Below are 7,376 nucleotides of genomic sequence, written 5' to 3' on the forward strand. Positions count from 1 at the left end.
GTTAATATGCTATCTAGGTTGGTCATAACTTTCCTTCCAAGGAGTAAGTGTCTTTTAATTTCATGGCTGCAGTCACCATCTGCATTGATTTTGGAGCCCAGAAAAATAAAGTCTGACACTGTTTCCACTGTTTCCGCATCTATTTCCCATGAAGTGATGGGACCCGATGCCAGGATCTTCATTTTCTGAATGTTGAGCTTTAAGCCAACTTTTTCACTCTCCACTTTCACTTTCATCAAGAGGCTTTTGAGTTCCTCTTCACTTTCTGCCATAAGGGTGGTGTCATCTGCATATCTGAGGTGATTGATATTTCTCCCAGCAATCTTGATGCCAGCTTGTGCTTCTTCCAGCCCAGCGTTTCTCATGATGTACTCTGCATAGAAGTTAAATAATCAGGGTGATAATATACAGCCTTGACATACTCCTTTTCCTATTTGGAACCAGTCTGATGTTCCATGTCCATTTCTAACTGTTGCTTCCTGACCTGCATACAGATTTCTCAAGAGGCAGGTCCCGGGATCGAATCCGTGTCTCTTATGTCTCCTTAATTTGCAGGCAGATTCTTTACCACTGGTGCCCCCAGGGAAGCTCCATACTGTGAGAACTTCTATTTCAGTACCTGGATTAATGGCCATCATTTAGTACATTTTATGTACATACTTGTTAAACAAATAAATGTAAAGATTCAAGAGTGATGTTTTAAAGATGAAGGGAAATGAAAAGAGACACCTAACATCTATTTAACATGCAATATATGTTAGAATCACTTTAGTTATATTGCTTTTTATTCAGCTCTTACAGTAACCTCTGAGAAAGGATTAAAATAACTAAAATCAGGGAGATTTAGTGACTGGCCCAAAGTCAGTGGGCTGGTAAGTTGGAACGGAGAGGTGAGCTCATGTATATATGATCTCAAAGACCATATACTTAAGACTGCAGTAGCTGACCACCACACGAAAGCCTTACCACTTTACTAGGCCCAGTGAGAAAAAATATCTTCCATTTTTTCTAACTGATGGCTATTAATCCAGGCTCTGAAATAGAAGTTCTCACAATCTGCTATGAGAGACCTTTGAAAACCTAATTACAGTATAGTATAAAATGTGCCTGAGAGTAGATGGTCAGTTAATTCTTAGTGAATAAATGAACAAATGGTTAAGTGAAAAGCTTAACCTACAGTGTGTATCTCTTTCTAGAGACTTCAAGTTACCAGTTATATCAGCAAAGACTAAAAATTCCAGTTCGTGTATATATTCACACAACATGCCTCATGCCTGTCTGTGGCTAGAATAGAGAGGAAGATCTGGGAGACAGAAAGTGGAGCATGTAGACTCTTGAAGAGTAGAATGACATCATGGCTTGTGTGCCTCAAAAAAGAAAGTGTTTCAATGTAGAGAAATCTTCAGCGATTTGTTTTTATAAACATCCGGTTCTGCGCTGGCAGTATATTCGAACAGTTCCATGAGAAAGCAGCATCAGCACAAAATAAAATATCTCCTAAGACTTCTGAATATCCTTTGACTGTTTCCTTTTCCAAGTTTCCAAGAAGAACTTAATTGTGAGATAAGGCAAAAGCAGAAAATTTTTCCAATTACAGAAAAATAAGTAGACCTCATTAAAGTTAAACCTAAAAATATATTCACCTATCATCATTCATCTTTACTTAGAAAACAATAGTTGCCTATCCAAACAGAGAATTTGATTGATCCTGGGTTCTCAAAACACACATGAATGATTTTGGACAGATGTTTCATCAATGACAAATTGGCCTTGAGGGAAATGCGACCACCTTGGAAAAAAGCCATATATCCAGATTCTTTTAGTTTCAGCAGCACTCGTTTGAAACTATTCTCTAATCTTAAATTTCTAAGTAAACTTCTGTAAAAATAAATATTAAAGGACTCCTTTTAAATTAGATTTAAATAAATCCTCTAAAGGCTAAGATTACGGTTTTAAGTGACCCACTAATCAACTCTCCAAATTTATGGCAATAATATTATTGGCAAGAGTTTGCAAAGTGGTTGATGGCATCAACCACAAAGCCCTGTTTATAAATACATATTATCACATTAGGGGCACACTGTTTCAATTTTTAGAGCATTCCATTTAAGTTCCAACTTTGAACTGATCTGATTAATACTTTTTCTTCTAGTGGTTGTATTTCATTTATGACAACACTCAGTGGGAACAGAGAAAGTGTTCCATTTAAAATTAAAGAGTTTTGATGGTAACATCAAAAGCTGTGGAATTGTCTCTCAGATATTCTCCAGAAAGTAGGGTGGAGGAAAGGTCTGTAGTAGTGTTAATTTAGTGTTTTCAAGAGGAAGCAAGATGAATTTAAGAGCTTGGTAAATTGCTGAGCTGTTTCTCCTGAATTAATGTTAAAGGTTCTCTTATCATAGAATTAGACACTCACAAATACATTCACACTTACACAAAAACACCACCACCACCACATATAATGTAGGCTCCTTATGCTATGAACTTGTTTTCAATCTACCCACTCCAGCTTTATTGTGTTGCTTAATTTTATATTTCAAGGCTCCATTATTATTGAGATCTGTTTTAATGGCATGTTCAAGAAATCACTTGACCAAACTTTGAGTGCAAAGGGCAAATGCAGAAACAATGAAGCATGTCTCAGATTCTCTTGATCTCATAAAAGTGGATCTATAGATATTTTTCATACAGAAATAAATGGATCTATGCACATATATGCACATACACATGTTTTCTTGGGTCAAACAGTTCATAATTCAAACAGGAAGATCTAGCAATTCCTAGAGACTTCACATTGGTATATTTGAATTTGTTTGACTTTAAAATTTGTAAATATTTATAATATTTAATACTTCTTACAGAATATTCTCATGGGAAGAGAGGATGAATTGTGATAACCTAACCAGGTTCCAGCCTCCCTACTTATCACTGTTTCAGAAATCGCACAGCATTGCAAAAATAACTCCCCTTACTAAACTCTGGCCCAGGCCATCTAAGTTTCTCTCTCTACCTGCTAAAGGAGATCAAAATGCCTAAGACCTTATATTCAAGAACACGAAAAGAGGCAAAGCTAGCAAGATCCGTAGACAAGATCAAGTTCAACACTTCTCACTACTGTCTAGAATAGTGACCTGAGCTTCCCCTCTTCACCAGGCCAACCCCTGTCCATCCTTCATATCTCTCTCTGGCTTCTGCTCTGATTGGCAAGTGCTCTTCCTATGAATTCATTTGGAATTCTTTCTCAGGAAAATAATATTGAGTAGTCCAGATGTCAACTGCCCCCTCATTCCCATAGTTGTATAACACTTCACCAAAAAAAATTCACTGTGTAAATTGGTTTACACACACTCTACCATTAACAGCTTTGAAATTCAGTTTGGGCATCTATCTTCTTCAGAGTTACCTTTGTTATCACTCTATCCTGATGGCACCCTGGCCTCCAGGATTCTCTAGTCTCTCTTAGGCAGAACAATTCTACTGTCAAGCATTCCAGAAGCATTTCAGTGTTTAAGAAAACACAGTCATGCAAATAACAGTATCCGCTTTCTCCAGAGGAAATGTATCCAGTCTGATGTTTACTGATCTTGCTCTTTGAAATCTTTCCCTGCATACTTGCCAAGTCTGACTCTTTGTAACACTATGGACTGTAGCCCTCCAGGCTCTTTGGTCCATGGGATTCTCCAGGCAAGAACACTGGAGTGGGTGGGGATCTTCCTGACCCAGGGATTGAACCCACATCCTATCTGATGAAATAAAAGTAACATTGGGATTTTATGGTTCTTTTCTCTAGAGCTCTACCAGTGTGATTCAGCGACCCTTTATGTTTCTACTTTGTCTTCCATCCTACATTTATCCAGCAAACAGGTTCCTCACTTACACAGTCTATATGCCTTTACTCTTCCTCACATATACCTGTTTGCTTACTCATAGTTTCTGCTTCCCTCATAACTTCAGCCTATACATTAGATTATCAAGACCTCCCTGACTTTTCAGTTTATGCTCCCAGTACTGCCTACTTCAAATATTTAAACTAAAAACAGTTGATGTCCCCAGGTCACCTTTTAAATCTGGTCCTATCATGCTGCTAAGTCACTTCAGTCGTGTCCGACTCTGTGTGACCCCAGAGACGGCAGCCCACCACGCTCCCCCGTCCCTGGGATTCTCCAGGCAAGAACACTGGAGTGGGTTGCCATTTTCTTCTCCAATGCAGGAAAGTGAAAATGAAAGTGAAGTCGCTCAGTCGTGCCCGACCCTCAGCGACCCCATGGACTGCAGCCTTCCAGGCTCCTCCATCCATGGGATTTTCCAGGCAAGAGTACTGGAGTTGGGTGCCATTGCCTTCTCCGGTCCTATCATAGCTCATTGGAAAGCAATGGATTGACTGCCCTTAGTCTGAGGCCTCGCCTGGTTGTCCAGTTGTATATGGACATGGTACAAAAATGATCATCCAGACTCACTCCTTCTGCAGCCACTGTAGTAGCTTAGCTCTCCTTAAATTGACCCAGAGGGAAACAACTATTATGACTGTGGTAAGTTATATCAACTGTAGTTCCATCTTTCCTATTGCAATAGATAGGTGGTCCCCAAGCCATATCCCCTTTTATAAGGCAGTACACCCACCTCCCTGGTTTCCTGAGCATGGCTGTTAAAGGCTTATAGAAGCCTTCCTTCTACAGGAAACTGTCCTCAGCTGACAGGAGCTGCTTCACCCCACAGGTTACTGCCTTTTCTCCTCTTGTTCACCTTTCTTATCCTGCTTTACTTCCTCTCCTACAGATTTCTTCCCCGCTCCTGAGGAGTACTCCCTCAAAAAAATCTGAATTCTTGTCTCAGGCTGTCCATCTAAGGAACATAACTTCAAACCTGTTAAATAAAAGGTCCCTTTTCATTGGAAATAAGTAATTCTGCCCACAACTTATGATAGTAATAACTTTGCATTTATGTTTTAAGATCTAGGATTCAGATTCTATTTTTATTTCAGACATGCTGTCATTTAAATGGAGATATAAAGCTGCATAATAAATCTGCTAAAATGATGTGTGTGAGATTGAGGTGAAATTAAATGAAATGACCTATGACAGGCTTCAATCATATTTGTATGGATAATACTTTTTTCAAGAATCATATTTCAAGTATTCAAATTCTTCTTTATTATTCAGATATAAGTGACATATAACATTATATTAGTTTCAGGTATACAACATAATGATTCAAAATTTGTATATATTGTGATACAATCACCACAATAAGTCTGGTTAACATTCATCAAATTAAAAAAATTTTTCTTGTGATGATAACTAAAGATTTAGTTTTTTTATCAACTTTCAAACATATAATACTGTATTATTAACTATAGTCAGCATGATATACAGTACATACATGAATTAATTTTTATTATGAATGGAAACTTTTACCTCCTGACTACCTTCATCCATTTTACCCACCACCCAAACCCCACCTCTGGCAGCCAGTATCTGTTTTCTGTATCTGTGGGGTTTTTTTTTTTTTTTTTGACTCCACAAATAAATAAGAACATACAATATTTGTCTTTCTCTGTCTGACTTATTTCATTAAGAAGAATGTATGGTCCATCCACGATACATCCACTATACACTGGTCTATCCACGACAGAGTAAATGGCAAGATTTTCTCGTTTTAATGGGTGAATAATATTCCACTCAGTTCATATTCCACATTTTCTTTATTCATTATCCATTGATGGACACTTAGACTGTTTGCATATCTTGGGTATTATAAATAATGTTGCAATGAATATGAGCATGCACATCTTTTTTTAGTTAGCATTTTTTATTCCTTTAGATAAATACCCAGAAGTTAATTGTTGGATGATATGGTAGTTTTGTTTTTTGTCTCTTTTTTTAAACATAAACGTGCATTTATTCGAGTCCATGCCATCTAATCTACTGAGTAATCAGGACTGGAAAAGGGAAGAATTAAACCTAAACAACAACAACAACACTGAGACATTCACTGCCTGCATTGTGAGTCAGTTCAGAAGAATCTGTGTGCTGGCAAGCCGGTCTCCTCCCTGAGAAGCACACTTCATTCTCTGTTCTCCTCCAGCATCTTCATCTCTCTCAGTTAAGGCCTGGACAGTGTCAGGGCGGTGGCCACACCTATTCTGGAGCTGTGGGCTGGTGGGAGTTGGACCCCAGGCCGTCATTCACCCGAGGGGTCAGGCTCCCCGCTGCCCAGCTCTGCCATCTGCCTCCAGAGCTGCTCTACTGTCTGCAGCAGGGCTGACCACTCCAGCTCCAAGGCCAGGGTCGCCTGTTTTAGCTTGCGTTCGCTACTTAGGAGCTTCTCAGGGGTGGCTCCCAGGCTCTGGATCGTCCCATTGGCCACCTGCAGTTGTTCAGGGTCAAGATTCTGTTTGCATAAGCTGCTGTTGGGCTTCTCTAATTCGTCCGTTCTTTGGTTGTCACTGACAGAAGAATTGATAAGCTCTTCCTGAAGCCTGAAGCATGTGGTACTCAACTTCATAAGCCTGTAACTTTACAGGAGTTCATCTCAAACACCTAACTGATGGTCTTCAACATCTGCACCAAGCCCAGGTTGGGTAGTATGCTTTTTATAAAGTCAACTATGGTTTCACTGACCTAGAGCCAGACATCCTGGAATGTGAAGTCAAATGGGCCTTAGAAAGCATCACTACGAACAAAGCTAGTAGAGGTGATGGAATTCCAGTTGAACTATTTCAAATCCTGAAAGATGATGCTGTGAAAGTGCTGCACTCAATATGCCAGCAAACTTGGAAAACTCAGCAGTGGCCACAGGACTGGAAAAGGTCAGTTTTCATTCCAATCCCAAAGAAAGACAATGCCAAAGAATGTTCAAACTACCACACGATTGTACTCATCTCACACGCTAGTAAAGTAATGCTCAAAATTCTCCAAGCCAGGCTTCAGCAATATGTGAACCGCGAACTTCCTGATGTTCAAGCTGGTTTTAGAAAAGGCAGAGGAACCAGAGATCAAATGGCCAACATTCACTGGATCATAGAAAAAGCAAGAGAGTTCCAGAAAAACATCTATTTCTGCTTTATTGACTATGCCAAAGCCTTTGACTGTGTGGATCCCAATCAACTGTGGAAAATTCTGAAAGAGATGGGAATACCAGACCACCTGATCTGCTGCTTGAGAAATTTGTATGCAGGTCAGGAAGCAAGAGTTAGAAATGGACATGGAACAACAGACTGGTTCCAAATAGGAAAAAGAGTTCGTCAAGGCTGTATATTGTCACCTTGCTTATTTAACTTATATGCAGAGTACATCATGAGAAATGCTGGACTGGAAGAAACACAAGCTGGAATCAAGATTGCAGGGAGAAATATCAATAACCTCAGATATGCAGAT

At 39.3% G+C, this 7,376-nt stretch overlaps 1 pseudogene; it reads right to left on the minus strand.

Annotated features, from left to right (window-relative positions):
* Positions 1 to 6,180: 6,180 nt before the first annotated feature.
* Positions 6,181 to 7,376, minus strand: part of LOC105005524 — a 5,982-nt pseudogene continuing 4,786 nt past the window's right edge.

This window comes from Bison bison, unplaced genomic scaffold (genome assembly GCF_000754665.1).
Source record: "Bison bison bison isolate TAMUID 2011002044 unplaced genomic scaffold, Bison_UMD1.0 scf7180017864491, whole genome shotgun sequence".
Classification (NCBI taxonomy): domain Eukaryota; kingdom Metazoa; phylum Chordata; class Mammalia; order Artiodactyla; family Bovidae; genus Bison; species Bison bison.